Source organism: Nycticebus coucang, chromosome 9 (genome assembly GCF_027406575.1).
Source record: "Nycticebus coucang isolate mNycCou1 chromosome 9, mNycCou1.pri, whole genome shotgun sequence".
NCBI lineage: Eukaryota > Metazoa > Chordata > Mammalia > Primates > Lorisidae > Nycticebus > Nycticebus coucang.
The window spans coordinates 130370732-130388187 of record NC_069788.1 but is presented as its reverse complement, the minus strand read 5'-3'; the positions used below and the strand labels follow the sequence as shown (position 1 = coordinate 130388187).

Genomic DNA, 17456 nt, shown 5'->3' with positions numbered 1-17456 from the left:
TAGTACAATTTCTTTATGTCAATGGTACAACTCAGCAAATAAATACATAAGCATAATCTATCTTCACATTTTCCTCTTTTCATTCAACAGTGTTGACATTTTTAGTAATCAGTGTTTTCTTGGAAGCCCTAATTAGGAAATAAAGCTAATGAAATTTTCTACAAAGCTTTGGCAGCTAAATATCTATTCTCTTAAGTCTTTCTAACAGAATCAATCTTGCTTACCTTGTGTATTAATCTTGTGTATTATTTCACATTATTTAAACATATACACACACAAAATAAGAAAATTTTATGCTAAAAATCAAATTGAATGGAAACATTCAGGTATTTTTTTAAGAAGAAAGAACTACTGGATAACTAAAGTACAAGGACCTACAGACCATCTTTGAGCAGAGATACACAAAATAAAGTGTCACTTAGCATCATAACACCGTTACACTGTACATACATCTACACACAGAATTCTAATTTATAAAAATCCCTATTTTTTATATAGTTCATGGTTTCCTATTCTAACCCTAGTTCTGTTTTTTTTCTTGGTATAGTTATCAGTTTCTCTATTTTATATTTTTTTATAAACCATTCTTATAAGTTATTAGGTCTTCCATTTTCTAGTTTATATATTTTTTCTTTTGTTACAATCTTTAGTTCTCTTTTCTCCCCTAAATTACTGAGTTGCATAATATACATGTTAAATATTTTACTTTTTAAAATAAAGGTTATAACTTAAAAGTGACTACCTATAATTGCAGCAGTGAGGAACAACCAGTGAAGAAATGTGCACCTGACTCAAGGTTTTTCTCTTTAACGGGTTCAAACCCATGTAGCATCATCCTAACTAGTTTACAGTCATGTTACAATAAGGATATCTAACACTGTAATCACAAAATTACTTCTCCAAAAATGGTCAAAGGGCTTGAAAAGACTTTTCTCCAAAAAAGATATATAAATGGCCAATAAGCATGTGAAAAGACACTCAACATCACTAGTCGTAAGAGAAACGCAAATCAAAACCACAAAGACATACTATTTCTCATCCATGGCTATTTGAGATGTCTATTATTCTTTTAAAAAACAAAAAACACTGGCTTGGTGCCTGTGACTCCAGCTTCTAAGGCACCAGGCACATACACCTGAGCTGGTGCGTCTGAATCCAGCCCGGGCCCACCAAACAACAATGACGGCTACAACAAAAAATAGCCGGGCGTTGTGGTGGGTGCTCTGTAGTCCCAGATACTTGGGAGGTGGAGGCAGGAGAATCGTTTGAGCCCAGGAGTTGGAGGTTGCTGTGAGCTATGATGCCACAGCACTCTACCCAGGGCGACAGCTTGAGGCTCTGTCTCAAAACAACAACAACCAAAAAAAAAAAAAAAAAAAAACCCCAAGAACTAGTGAGGATAGAGAGAAATTTGTAAAATGATGTAGCTGCTATGGAGAACGATATGGAGAGTCCTCAAAAAATTAAAAAACAAAATTACCACATAACCCAGCAATTCTACCGCGGGGTACATGTACATACCGAAAAGAAAGGAAAGCAAGGTCCTGAAGAGATATTTGCACACCCGTGCGTATTCACAGCAGCATTACTTACAATAACCAAAGGTGGAAGCAACCCAGTGTCCATCAGGGATGAATGAATAAACAAAATAGAAATACAATGGAATATTATTCAGCCTTAAGAAGAAAGGAGCTTTTGGGTAAAGAGTTTCGGTTGAAGAAGATAAAAAAGTTCTGGAAATGGATGATAGTGGTGAATGATAGTGGTGAATTCATACTAATAACATAGAAATATACACTGAAAATGGTAAAAATTTTTATATTGCATGTATTTCAGGACAATTTTTTAAGACAGGTTTTAGATACTCTGATTTCTTCATTTGCCTACCCAGAATAATGCAAAGGAAATAAACATACAATGTCAGAAACTGTGTTAATGTTATTTTAACCCCTATGCCCATATGTTTCACAGCCTTTCTAAATAAACATAAAACTGTCCAGTTAAATCTTTTACTATCACAGAGTAATACAATTTTTGACTTATGCAGAGAGCATTATATAGGTTGAGAAGAAATCTCCCTGTGTGTGGTATTTTAAGTAGCCTTCTGACATCCATCCGTTTCTCGTTATCTTCTTCATAAGCTGCCAGGGACTAAATTCTCCTGCCATATACACACACAATAGAAGTGTCCAGTGTTAGTGTCAGGTATTTAAGTTATGAGGATGGGGGAGAAGAGGGAAAAATACTGCAACAATCAAGGAAGTACACTTATTATCATCTTTCTAACACTCCATTTTCATATTAGAGAGTAGAGAGCAAGCTTAGAAAGGATGACATAGAATTGGTATTTTTAAGAGCTGGAATACTTTCTGGGGGAGATAATATTCAAGAATGACAAACTCTCAAGTCATTACAAAGGAAACCATATACTAAAACTAATCATTCCCTAAATATTAGCAATAATATTCAACTTATTAAAGTTATAATATAGTTCAAAGTCTTCTCTGAAGTTTGTGTAAATATAAAAGATCTTCTAATAATAATAGTTAACCTTATTTACTCTGGCCCAGGCACTGTTCTTACTTTGATTAGCTCATTGGAATTCACGATAATTTTATGACGTTAAGCACTATTAACCCCTCCTTCGAAGGTGAGGAAACAGAGATCTGTGAGTAAGAGGATCACATTGTGGTTACTAGCATACTGAGGATTATAAGCTAAGTCTGTCAGATCCAAAGCCTATGTCTTCTCCCCTACTCTTATATTTTATGGATATGGAAACTGTTCTAAGGTCACACAGAGCTAAATCCCTTAACTCCTGTCCAGGACATGTTCCACTATACCACACTGCCTTCCCATATCATTTTAGACAATATAATCATGATTGTTCAATTCACAAGTTTTAATGCCAATAAGTAAATCCTAGATGTTTTAAACCAATAACAGTGCAGAAACTTAAAATACGAAGGCTCAAAAAATTTTAATATAATTAAAAATTATAATAATTATCAAAAAGAGAAATAAACATTACCCAGTGGTAACTCTGTTTACCATAAGAATGATAAGAACAAAGTTAATAAATGATACACAAACTGGCCTTCTAACATTCAATAATTCTTCCCCAAAAATATTGCTGTGAGATAGATGCCAAGTTTCTCAAACTTAAAGCTGGGGAAGAACTTAGAGAACAATGATTTATACTAATTGGCATATTAATTTTTTTTAAGTCTCCAACGAATAAGATGATAATTTAACAACAAGTTACGTGAGGGAAGTGTTAAAGGTTTTAAGTGACTGGAGGCAAAAAGGTATTTAAAAGTTTCCTAGATAAAAAACGGTTATCAAGTGTGGCATTCCCACCAAAAAGTAAATTTGATAAATATTATTGTAAATTAATAAAGGAGATTTCAGATTAAAGAAGGCAAGTGTATCATGCGTATGATATAAATGATATGGTATAGATTTAAGTGCTATAAAAAAAATCAAAAACTAAAACACCTGGAGAAAGATGGCAGCCGAGTAACAGCTTCTCTGCAGCCAGGCGCAGTGAGAGTGGCGAGAGAAGACCCCAGGCATCTCTGGCCAGTGGGTTTTGCCCAGAGGATTCCCTTTGGTGACACAGGAAGCTGGTGAGAAACTTCTCGACCCCACAAGGAGGACAGAAGTGGTGGAAAACGGGCAACTGGTGGGTGCGTTTGTTCAGTCGGAGGCTGCCTGCAGCTGTACCCATAGCAACAGCGAGACTGCAAGCAGGAAAAGCCTTACCTGTTGTCTGTTTTGGTTTTCTTGGACTTGGGCACTCGATTGAACTGCCTTGGGAGATCTTGGGCTGGTGTGGGCAGATGATTTTGGGCATTGTCTGGGGCCCTGGTCTGAGTCGCTGACCCAGAAAGGAGCTAATATCGTTGAGCTCTGGGCTGCCGACACAGCTGCTGTGAGAGAGCTGCCCCTGTGTGTTGCAGCGCTGAGATCAGCCGGGAGACCTTGGGCAAGCAATCTAGTGACTGAGCTGCCCTAAGGAGGGTACTGAGACACTGGGGAAGTGCGGAGTTCCAAGTGTGGCAGATTAACAGCCTCAGCCCTCAGGGGCATAGTGGGAGTCTGGACTTGGTGCACTGGATAAGCAGGGAGCCACACCGGGAGAGATTCCAGGGATAAGTGCTTTCCTTGGAAAGCCTCTGCGTGGCCAAGCTTCATAGTTTGGAGTGTCTTTTAAGTGGGCTGAGGAGACTTTTGGGCTCCCAAGCCTGCAGGGTCTGAGAGATCAGTAGAGGCCTCCAGTCTCCATCTCATACAGCTGTATCAACATTGTGATTAACATCTTATACCTCAGAAGATCACCTGTTGCCCAGACACTACTCAGCAAGATTTTATACTGTTTGTTCCGTTGGTTTGGGGGGTTTTGTTTATGGGTTTTTATTTTATTTTTTTTTAATTTCAACATTTTTCCTTGGCATTTTTCTTTTCTAAGCAGAACATTCACTGACAGAATTATGGAACTCTATGAAGCGTTCAAACTTACAAGTTATAGGTGTCCCAGAAGGGGAAGAAGAATGCCCGAGACGAATGGAAGCCATTCTAGACAATATTATAAATGAAAATTTTCCTAATATGAACAAAGATTCTGACATACTCCTTTCAGTGGGATATCGGCCCTCTGGTTGCCTGAATTCAAACAGAGCCTCTCCAAGGCACATTGTGATGAATCTATCGACAGTCAGGACAAAAATAAAGATTTTGCAAGCTGCCAGGAGTAAGCAACAACTGACCTACAGGGGCAAATCTATCAGGATCACCGCAGACTTCTCTAATGAAACTTTCCAAGCCAGAAGACAAAGGTCATCTGTATTTAATCTACTTAAACAGAACAATTTCCCGCTAAGCTAAGCTTTAAAATTGACAGAGAAATCAAATCTTTCATGGATATCCAAACATTGATGAACTTTGCCACAACAAGACCAGCTTTATAGGAAATATTTCAACCTGTTCTACACACTGACCATCACAATGGACCTTCAGCAAAGTAAACACAGAAATTAAAGGACAAAACCTAGTTTCCACAATGATGCAAAGGACAAAACTAAGCAATGGACATTCACAAAATAAGATCAATAGAACACTGCCACACTTATCCATTATCTCAATAAATGTCAATGGCTTGAATTCCCCACTAAAGAGGCATAGATTGACTGGATTAAAAAACACAAGCCACACAGGCCAGAGCAAGATGGCAGCCGAGTAACAGCTTCCTTACATCTGGGCACCGTAAGTCTGGGGAGATAGGACTCCAGGCATCTCTGGCTGGTGGGATCTGCCTATCATCACCCCTGAGAGGATACAGGGAGTCAGCCAGAGACTTCTGGACCCCAAGAGGAGGACTAAAACAGTGGCAAACCGGCAAGTGGTCGCGTGTGTTCAATCCGTCTAAACCCGCCTGCAACTGTAAGTTCAGTAGCAGCGAGACTGCAAACCAGAAAGGCCTTACCTGTGAACTGTTTTGGTGTGTTTGGACTTGGCACTCAGCTGAACTGCCTTGGGGAGACCCTGAGCGGGAGTGCGGAGAACTTTGGCTTTTGTCTAGGGCCCCAGTCTGAGCCGCTGAGCCAGACGGAGCTAATAGTGTTTGGCTCTGGGTCACAGGCAGCCATTGTGAGCGATCTGCCCCAGCAAGCTCCGCCCTCAGGGTAGCAGAGCTAGAATTCGGTGGGAGCCGGTAACTCAGCGACTGAGTAGCCTAAGGGCGGGGTCTGAGCCGCCTTGCAGCCCTAACCCTCGGGGACAGAGGGAGACCAGTTTTGGCACACAGGGTAAGTGGATAGCCACTTCAGCAGTGATTCCAGCGACAAGCACTTCCCTGGGAAAGCTTCTGCTCAGCAAGTTAACAAGTTCAAAGTGCCTTTCAAGTGGGCTGAAGAGAGATTTAGGGGGTCTACCTCCTGGGGTTTGAGAAACTAGCAGCCTCCAGTCGTATCAGAACTGTGATTAACATCTCATACACCAAAAGACCACGTGTTGCCCAGACAATATTCAATCACATATACATACTGCTTTGTTTTTGGTTGTGTTTTTTTTGTTGTTCTTTTAATTTGGTTTGGTTGGGTTTTTTTGTTTATTTTGATGTTGTTGATTGTTGTTTTGTTTTTTAAGTTCAACCTTTTCCATACAGATCCTTTTTCTTTCTCAATTTTTCTAGTTTAATTATAATTTCCCATTGCTGCCTAATTCAATACTTAGAACTTCATTTTTGTTAGTGTTCCTACCGCTATTATTTGGTTTTCCACCCAATTTTATCCCGTAAAGTTATCTGTTTGCTTGTTTTGGTTTCATTTATAGCATTTTTGTCTTTCCTCTCTACTTGGTGGAGGTGGGGTACTGTGTCTGATCAGGTTAGCAAAGAGCTGCTGACCTCAAGGGAACCACCCAACTGGGCACCCCCAGAAGGTGGTTTTTTTTTAAGGTTGTATCAAAGTACCCTACTGTACACCTATATTGCTCTGTCTCCCTCTTTCTGTGCCTCTCTTCTTTTTGTCAATGTTCCTTTTACCCACCCCCTCTTCTTTCTCTACTTTTCTTTTTTCTCTTATCTCACGGTCCTCCTTTCTTTCATCCCCTTTTTGCTCTTCAACCTTCTCACCCATCTGGTTCTGTAACCCTTATTCCACAGGCATGAGAACTTAAAGAGCAAGAGGAAGTAAAAGGAAAATTAGGGCAAGGAAACACATAAAAGAAATCATTCATGAGAAAGAATCAACAGAAAACTCCAGGCAACATGAAGAACCAGTCCAGAACAACCACGCCAAGGGACCATGAGGTAGATACTGCAGAGGATTCCACGTACAAAGAAATGTTGGGAATCACAGAAAGGGAATTTAGAATACACATGTTGAAAACAATGAAAGAAATGATGGAAACAATGAAGGAAACTGCTAATAAAGTGGAAAATGACCAAAAGGAAATTCAAAAACAGAATCAAATAAGAGATGAACAATATGAAGAATATAAAAAGGATATAGCAGAGCTGAAGGAACTGAAACAGTCAATTAGGGAACTTAAAGATGCAATGGAAAGTATCAGCAACAGGTTAGACCATGCAGAAGAAAGAATTTCAGTGGTAGAAGACAAAGTTCTTGAGATAACTCAGATAGTAAAAGAGGCAGAAAAGAAGAGAGAGAAAGCAGAACGTTCACTGTCAGAATTATGGGACTTTATGAAGCGTTCCAACATATGAGTTATAGGAATTCCAGAAGGGGAAGAAGAATGCCCAAGAGGAATGAAAGCCATACTAGAGAATATTATAAAAGAAAACCTCCCAAATGTCACCAAAGATTCTGACACACTGCTTTCAGAGGGATATCGGACCCCAGGTCGCCTCAACTCTAACCGAGCTTCTCCAAGACACATTGTGATGAACCTGTCCAAAGTCAAGACAAAAGAAAAGATTCTGCAAGCTGCCAGGAGTAAGTGCCAGTTGACCAACAGGGGCAAATCCATCAGAGTGACAGCAGCCGTCTCTAATGAAATTTTCCAAGCAAGAAGACAATGGTCATCTACCTTTAATCTACTTAAACAGAACAATTTCCAGCCCAGAATTCTGTACCCTGCTAAGCTAAGCTTCAAAATTGATGGAGAAATCAAATCATTTACAGATATACAAACATTGAGGAAATTCGCCACAACAAGACCAGATCTACAGGAAATACTTCAACCTGCTCTGCACACTGACCACCACAATGGATCAGCAGCAAAGTAAGAACTCAGAAATTAAAGGACAGAACCTAACCTCCACACTGATGCAAAAGATAAAACTAAGCAATGGACTCTCACAACATAAGACGAATAGAATACTACCACACTTATCAATTATCTCAATAAATGTTAATGGCTTGAATTCCCCAATGAAGAGACATAGATTGGTTGACTGGATTAAAAAACAAAAGCCATCCATTTGCTGTCTGCAAGAAACACACCTGGCTTCAAAAGACAAATTAAAGCTCCGAGTCAAGGGTTGGAAGACAATTTTTCAGGCAAATGGAATTCAGAAGAAAAGAGGAGTGGCAATCTTATTTTCAGATACATGTGGATTTAAAGCAACTACAGTCAAAAAAGACAAAGATGGTCACTTTATATTGGTCAAGGGAAAAATACAACAAGAAGACATTTCGATTCTAAATATTTATGCACCCAATTTAAATGCTCCCAGATTCTTGAAACAGACCTTACTCAGTCTGAGCAATATGATATCTGATAATACCATAATAACAGGGGACCTTAACACTCCTCTTACAGAGCTGGACAGATCCTCTAAACAGAAATTAAACAAGGATATAAGAGATTTAAATGAGACCCTAGAACAACTGTGCTTGATAGACGCATATAGAACACTCCATCCCAAAGATAAAGAATATACATTCTTCTCATCGCCCCATGGAACATTCTCCAAAATTGAGCATATCCTGGGACACAAAACAAATATCAACAGAATCAAAAGAATTGAAATTTTACCTTGTATCTTCTCAGACCATAAGGCACTAAAGGTGGAACTCAACTCTAACAAAAATGCTCGACCCCACACAAAGGCATGGAAATTAAACAATCTTCTGTTGAATAACAGATGGGTGCAGGAAGAAATAAAACAGGAAAACATTAACTTCCTTAAGCATAACAACAATAAGGACACAAGCTACCAAGACCTGTGGGATACTGCAGAAGCAGTTTTGAGAGGAAAATTCATCGCTTTAGATGCCTACATTCGAAAAACAAAGAGAGCACATCAACAATCTCAAAAGAGATCTTATGGAATTGGAAAAAGAAGAACAATCTAAGCCTAAACTCAGTAGAAGAAAAGAAATATCCAAAATCAAATCAGAGATCAATGAAATTGAAAACATAAGAATCATTCAGAAAATTAATGAAACAAGGAGTTGGTTTTTTGAAAAAATAAATAAAATAGATAAACCATTGGCCAGCCTAACGAGGAATAGAAAAGTAAAATCTCTAGTAACCTCAATCAGAAATGATACAGGAGAAATAACAACTGATTCCACAGAGATACAAGAGATCATCTCTGAATACCACCAGAAACTCTATGCCCAGAAATTTGACAATGTGAAAGAAATGGATCAATATTTGGAATTACACCCTCTCCCTAGACTCAGCCAGGAAGAAACAGAGCTCCTGAACAGACCAATTTCAAGCACTGAGATCAAAGAAACAATAAAAAATCTTCCAACCAAAAAATGTCCTGATCCAGATGGCTTCACTCCAGAATTCTATCAAACCTTCAAGGAAGAGCTTATTCCTGTACTGCAGAAATTATTCCAAAAAATTGAGGAAGAAGGAATCTTCCCCAACACATTCTATGAAGCCAACATCACCCTGATACCAAAACCAGGAAAATACCCAAACAAAAAGGAGAATTTCAGACCAATTTCACTCATGACTATAGATGCAAAAATTCTCAACAAAATCCTAGCCAATAGATTACAGCTTATCATCAAAAAAGTCATTCATCATGATCAAGTAGGCTTCATCCCAGGGATGCAAGGCTGGTTTAACATATGCAAGTCTATAAACGTTATCCACCATATTAACAGAGGCAAAAAAAAAGATCACATGATCCTCTCAATAGATGCAGAAAAAGCATTTGATAAAATCCAGCATCCTTTTCTAATTAGAACACTGAAGAGTATAGGCATAGGTGGCACATTTCTAAAACTGATTGAAGCTATCTATGACAAACCCACAGCCAATATTTTACTGAATGGAGTAAAACTGAAAGCTTTTCCTCTTACAACTGGAACCAGACAAGGTTGTCCTCTGTCACCTTTACTATTCAACGTACTGCTAGAAGTGCTAGCCAATACAATTAGGCAAGACAAGGAAATAAAGGGAATCCAAATGGGAGCAGAGGAGGTCAAACTCTCCCTCTCTGCTGACGACATGAGCTTAAACTTAGAGAACCCCAAAGACTCAACCACAAGACTCCTAGAAGTCATCAAAAAATACAGTAATGTTTCAGGATATAAAATCAATGTCCACAAGTCAGTAGCCTTTGTGTACACCAATAACAGTCAAGATGAGAAGCTAATTAAGGACATAACTCCCTTCACCATAGTTTCAAAGAAAATGAAATACCTATGAATATACCTAACGAAGGAGGTGAAGGACCTCTATAAAGAAAACTATGAAATCCTCAGAAAGGAAATAGCAGAGGATATTAACAAATGGAAGAACATACCATGCTCATGGATGGGAAGAATCAACATTGTTAAAATGTCTATACTTCCCAAAGCAATCTACCTATTCAATGCCATTCCTATCAAAATACCAGCATCGTACTTTAAAGATTTGGACAAAATGATTCTGCGTTTTCTATGGAAGCAGAAAAAAACCCGTATAGCTAAGGCAGTTCTCTGTAACAAAAATAAAGCTGGGGGCATCAGCATACCAGATTTTAATCTGTACTACAAAGCCATAGTGCTCAAGACAGCATGGTACTGGCACAAAAACAGAGACATAGACACTTGGAATCGAATTGAAAACCAAGAAATGAAACTAACATCTTACAACCACCTAATCTTTGATAAATCAAACAAGAACATACCTTGGGGGAAAGACTCCCTATTCAATAAATGGTGTTGGGAGAACTGGATATCCACATGTAAAAGACTGAAACTGGACCCACACCTTTCCCCACTCACAAAAACTGATTCAAGATGGATAAAGGACTTAAATTTAAGGCATGAAACAATAAAAATCCTCAAAGAAAGCATAGGAAAAACACTGGAAGATATTGGCCTGGGGAAAGACTTCATGAAGAAGGCTGCCATGGCAATTGCAACAACAACAAAAATAAACAAATGGGAGACAAGATGGCGGACTGAAGCCAGCTTTCAACAAAGGCTCCCGTCCAGAAGGAGAGTTAAGGGACAGGAATTTAGTAAGTATCCTGGTGGACTTGAGCCTCACCAAGAGAGAAGGCTGAAGAACGCACATCAACACCGCTGTGGCAAGCTGTGATCACAAGGACGCAAACAAAAGAACGCTCACTTCTGGATATTCTGAGGCCACACCCCCTATCCCCCTGGGCAACCAGAGGAGGCCACCGGGTGACGCGGCTCACAAACCCGGGAAGCTTCCAGGGCGGGGCCGACCCAGAGAGGTGTTCAGACGCAATTCTCCAGCAGCAAAGACGTTTGAACTCAAAACAGCCCGTCTCCTGTAGGCGACGACAGGAACAGAGACAGAACCTCACAAAGTTGTCTGTTCTGTTCTGTTCTGTTAGCAGCATCCATCAGAGACGGGGCTAAGCCTGAGTGAACACCTCCTTCCCATCACCTGCATCAAACACTCAAAGATGTCAGGCCCCATCTCCTCCTGCTAGATAGCGGCAGTCTGCGGGGGCCTGGCAGACTTCCTTGCGATTCAGGCAGGTGCAAATCCCTGGAGTGTCTGTTCACTGCAGGCAACTGGGTTAGCCATCTGCAGAGATACCAGTGACTGGGTCCACCGGAGGGGCAAAGTGGGGAAGGAGACGTCAACCTTCCTAGACTGCTCTGTTTGCTGGGTGGCTCCTCCTGACTCCACGCTGCACTGGGGTGAACTGTGTCAGAGGAGTCACCAGGCCCCTGTGATCCAGTTCCCAGAGACCTCTTGAACCCTTCCACCCGAGACAAGTGCCGATTGAGACAGTTGATTCGGACCTTTTGAACTGGGCTAATAGACTGAGGACTTTTCAGGCGGGGCCCTGGGTGTGCGATTGTAGGAAGGTTTGATTCTCCTTTTCCAACTGGGGCCAGAGGTGGGCAGGCGGGGTGACTTAATTGCTGATTTTTCCACACAGCTGAGACTTCAAGCCAGAGTAGAAGTTGCAATAGGATCGAACAGAAACCAGCTGAAAACAAGACAGAACCACTTTGCTCCACCACACCAGACAGGGCCCCAGTTTCTCAGGCCACAACACTGTACGGGCCCTCGATAAAACCCCAGGGGAAAAACCAAAGGGAGTAAACCATGGGGCGGAATCAGCGGAAAAACTCTGGTAACATGAATAACCAGAATAGATCAACCCCCCCAAGAAAAGATACGGCAGATGTGATTGAAGATCCCATTCATAAACAACTGGCTGAGATGTCAGAAGTCGAATTCAGAATTTGGTTTGCAGACAAGATCAATAAAATGGAATTAGGAATTCGAGGAGAAATTCAAAAATTGTCTCAAGAATTTAACGAATTTAAAGACAAAACCACCAAAGACTTAGACACACTGAAACAAGAACTTACAGCCCTCAAAGATATGAAAAATACAGTAGAATCCCTCAGTAACAGAATGGAGCAAGCAGAAGAAAGGATTTCTGACATTGAAGATAAAGTCTTCGAACGCTCCCAATCTCTCAAAGAGGAAGAGAAATGGAGAGCAAAAACGGATCACTCACTCAGAGAACTCTCAGATAATTCGAAAAAAAACAACGTAAGGGTTATAGGAATTCCGGAGAACGATGAAGTGGCTGCCAAGGGCACAGAGGCCCTTCTACATGAAATTATGAAAGAAAATTTTCCAGACATGCCCAGAGAACCTGAAATTCAGATAGCAGACAGCTTCAGAACCCCAGCACGATTCAACCCCAATAAGCCATCTCCCAGACATATCATAATTAGCTTCACTAAAGTTAACATGAAAGAGAAGATTCTCAAAGCAGCCCGGCGAAAGAAAACTATAACGTACAAAGGTAAGAATATTAGAATAACTGCAGATCTCTCTGCTGAAACTTTTCAAGCAAGAAGAGGCTGGTCATCAACTTTTAATCTCCTAAAGCAAAAAAACTTTCAACCCAGGATCTTGTATCCAGCTAAACTGAGTTTCATCTATGATGGAGAAATTAAATACTTCAATGACATTCATATGTTGAAAAAATTTGCCATAAGTAAACCAGCTCTTCAGGATGTTCTCAGACCTATCCTCCACAATGACCAACCCAATCCTATACCACAAAAGTAAAATCACCCAGAAACTTCGGATCAAACTCCAACTTCCACACTGGCGAAAGGATTAAAAATGTCCACTGGACCTTTGAAAAACTCGACACACAAAATTCCACCAGACTTATCAATACTCTCCATCAATGTGAATGCCTTAAACTATCCTCTAAAGAGGCATAGGTTAGCTGACTGGATACAAAAACTCAAGCCAGATATTTGTTGCATACAAGAGTCACATCTCAACTTAAAAGACAAATACAGACTCAGGGTGAAAGGATGGTCATCCATATTTCAGGCAAATGGTAATCAGAAAAAAGCAGGTGTTGCAATTTTATTTGCAGATACAGTAGGCTTTAAACCATCAAAAGTAAGGAAGGACAAGAATGGTCACTTCATATTTGTTAAGGGTAATACTCAATATGACGAGATCTCAATTATTAATATCTATGCACCCAACCAGAATGCACCTCAATTTATAAGAGAAACTCTAACAGACATGAGTAACTTGATTTCCTCCAGCTCCATAATCATTGGAGATTTCAACACTCCCTTGGCAGTGTTGGATCGATCCTCCAGAAAGAAGCTGAGCAAAGAAATCTTAGATTTAAACCTAACCATCCAATATTTAGATATAGCAGACATCTACAGAACATTTCATCCCAACAAAACTGAATACACATACTTCTCATCAGCCCACGGAACTTACTCCAAAATTCACCACATTTTAGGTCACAAGTCTAACCTCAGTAAATTTAAAGGAATAGAAATTATTCCATGCATCTTCTCGGACCATCATGGAACAAAACTTGAATTGAGTAACAACAGGAATCTGCATACCCATACAAAAACATGGAAGTTAAATAACCTTATGCTGAATGATAGCTGGGTCAGAGAAGAGATTAAGAAAGAAATCACCAATTTTCTGGAACAAAATGACAATAAAGACACAAACTATCAGAACCTCTGGGACACTGCAAAGGCAGTTCTAAGAGGGAAATTTATAGCACTGCAAGCCTTCCTCAAGAGAACGGAAAGAGAGGAAGTTAACAACTTAATGGGACATCTCATGCAACTGGAAAAGGAAGAACATTCCAACACCAAACCCAGTAGAAGAAAAGAAATAACCAAAATTAGAGCAGAATTAAATGAAATTGAAAACAAAAGAATAATACAACAGATCAATAAATCAAAAAGCTGGTTTTTTGAAAAGGTCAATAAAATAGATAAACCTCTGGCCAACCTAATCAGGAAAAAAAGAGTAAAATCCCTAATATCATCAATCAGAAACAACAAAGACGAAATAACCACAGACTCATCAGAAATCCAAAAAATCCTTAATGAATATTACAAGAAACTTTATTCTCAGAAATATGAAAATCTGAAGGAAATAGACCGATACTTGGAAGCACGCCACCTTCCAAGACTTAACCAGAATCAAGTGGAAATGTTGAACAGACCCATATCAAGTTCAGAAATAGCATCAACTATACAAAACCTCCCTAAAAAGAAAAGCCCGGGACCAGATGGTTTCACGTCAGAATTCTACCAAACCTTTAAAGAGGAATTAGTACCTATATTACTCAACCTGTTCCAAAATGTAGAAAAAGAAGGAAGACTACCCAACACGTTCTATGAAGCAAACATCACCCTGATCCCCAAACCAGGAAAAGACCCAACAAGAAAAGAAAATTATAGACCAATACCACTAATGAATATAGATGCAAAAATATTCAACAAGATCCTAACAAACAGAATCCAGCAACACATCAAACAAATTATACATCATGACCAAGTTGGTTTTATCCCAGGGTCTCAAGGCTGGTTCAATATACGTAAATCTATAAATGTAATTCAGCACATAAACAAATTAAAAAACAAAGACCATATGATTCTCTCAATTGATGCAGAAAAAGCTTTTGATAATATCCAGCATCCCTTCATGATCAGAACACTCAAGAAAATTGGTCTAGAAGGGACTTTTCTTAAACTGATAGAGGCTATCTACAGCAAACCCACAGCCAATATCATATTGAATGGAGTTAAATTGGAATCATTTCCACTCAGATCAGGAACCAGACAAGGCTGCCCATTGTCTCCATTGCTTTTCAACATTGTAATGGAAGTTTTAGCCACCGCAATTAGGGAAGAAAAGGCGATCAAGGGTATCCATATAGGGTCAGAAGAGATCAAACTCTCGCTCTTCGCAGATGATATGATTGTGTATCTGGAAAACACTAGGGACTCTACTACAAAACTCCTAGAAGTGATCAAGGAACACAGCAGTGTCTCAGGTTACAAAATCAACATTCATAAATCGGTAGCCTTTATATACACCAACAACAGTCAAATTGAAAAAGCAGTTAAGGACTCTATCCCATTCACAGTAGCGCCAAAGAAGATGAAATATTTGGGAATTTACCTAACAAAAGACGTGAAAGATCTCTATAAAGAGAACTATGAAACTCTAAGAAAAGAAATAGCTGAAAATGTTAACAAATGGAAAAACATACTATGCTCATGGCTAGGAAGAATCAACATTATCAAAATGTCCATACTACCCAAAGCAATATATAATTTCAACGCACTCCCTATTAAAGCTCCACTGTCATATTTTAAAGATCTTGAAAAAACATTACTTCGTTTTATATGGAATCAGAAAAAACCTTGAATAGCCAAGACATTACTCAGAAATAAAAACAAAACAGGAGGAATCACACTACCAGACCTCAGACTTTACTACAAATCGATAGTGATCAAAACAGCATGGTATTGGCACAAAAACAGAGAAGTAGCTATCTGGAACAGAATAGAGAACCAAGAGATGAATCCAGCTACTTACCGCTATTTGATTTTTGACAAGCCAATTAAAAACATTCAGTGGGGAAAAGATTCCCTATTTAACAAATGGTGCTGGGTGAACTGGCTGGCAACCTGCAGAAGACTGAAATTGGACCCACACCTTTCACCATTAACGAAGATAGACTCTCATTGGATTAAAGATTTAAACTTAAGACATGAAACTATAAAAATACTAGAGGAGAATGCAGGGAAAACCCTTGAAGAAATTGGTCTGGGTGAGTATTTCATGAGGAGAACCCCCCGGACAATTGAAGCAGCTTCAAAAATACACTACTTGGACTTGATCAAACTAAAAAGCTTCTGCACAGCCAAGAACACAGTAAGCAGAGCAAGCAGACAGCCCTCAGAATGGGAGAAGATATTTGCAGGTACATTTCTGACAAAGGTTTAATAACCAGAATCCACAGAGAACTCAAACGCATCAGCAAGAAAAAAACAAGGGATCCCATCGCAGGCTGGGCAAGGGATTTGAAGAGAAACTTCTCTGAAGAAGACAGGCGCACGGCCTTCAGACATATGAAAAAATGCTCATCATCTTTAATCATCAGAGAAATGCAAATCAAAACTACTTTGAGATATCATCTAACTCCAATGAGATTAGCCTATATCACAAAATCTCAAGACCAGAGATGTTGGCGTGGATGCGGAGAAAAGGGAACACTTCTGCACTGCTGGTGGGAATGCAAATTAATTCATTCCTTTTGGAAAGATATATGGAGAACACTCAGAGATCTAAAAATAGATCTGCCATTCAATCCTGTAATTCCTCTGCTGGGCATATACCCAGAAGACCAAAAATCACAACATAACAAAGATATTTGTACCAGAATGTTTACTGCAGCCCAATTCATAATAGCTAAGTCATGGAAAAAGCCCAAGTGCCCATCGATCCACGAATGGATTAATAAATTGTGGTATATGTATACCATGGAATACTATGCAGCCTTAAAGAAAGAAGGAGACTTTACCTCTTTCATGTTTACATGGATGGAGCTGGAACATATTCTTCTTAGTAAAGTATCCCAAGAATGGAAGAAAAAATACCCAATGTACACAGCCCTACTATGAAACTAATTTGGGACTCTCACATGAAAGCTATAACCCAGCTACAACTTAACAATAGGGAGAAGTTGGAAAGGGGGGGGTGGGTATAGGGAGGGGAATCGGTGGGATCACACCTGTGGTGCATATTACAGGGGTATTTGCAAAACTTGGTAAATGTAGAATGTAAATGTTTTGGCACAGTAACTGAGATAACGCCGGAAAGGCTATGTTAACCACTGTGATAAAAATGTGTCAAATGGTTTATGAAGTGAGTGTATGATGCCCCATAATCATATCATTGTATACAGTTATGATTTAATAAAAAATGAAAATAAAAATAAAAATAAAAAATTTCTATGTTAAAGAAATAAAAAGGAGAACCACAAAAAATAACTAAATAAATAAATAAATAAACAAATGGGACTTCATTAAACTGAAAAGCTTCTGTACAGCTAAGGACACAATAACCAAAGCAAAGAGACAACCTAGACAATGGGAAAGGATATTTGCATATTTTCAATCAGACAAAAGCTTGATAACTAGGATCTATAGAGAACTCAAATTAATCCACACGAA

General features: G+C 39.2%; 1 protein-coding gene across 3 annotated transcripts in view; it reads right to left on the bottom strand.

Annotated features, from left to right (window-relative positions):
- Positions 1–17456, bottom strand: part of MNAT1 (MNAT1 component of CDK activating kinase) — a 290256-nt gene that overhangs the window by 111074 nt on the left and 161726 nt on the right. The window lies entirely within an intron of this gene.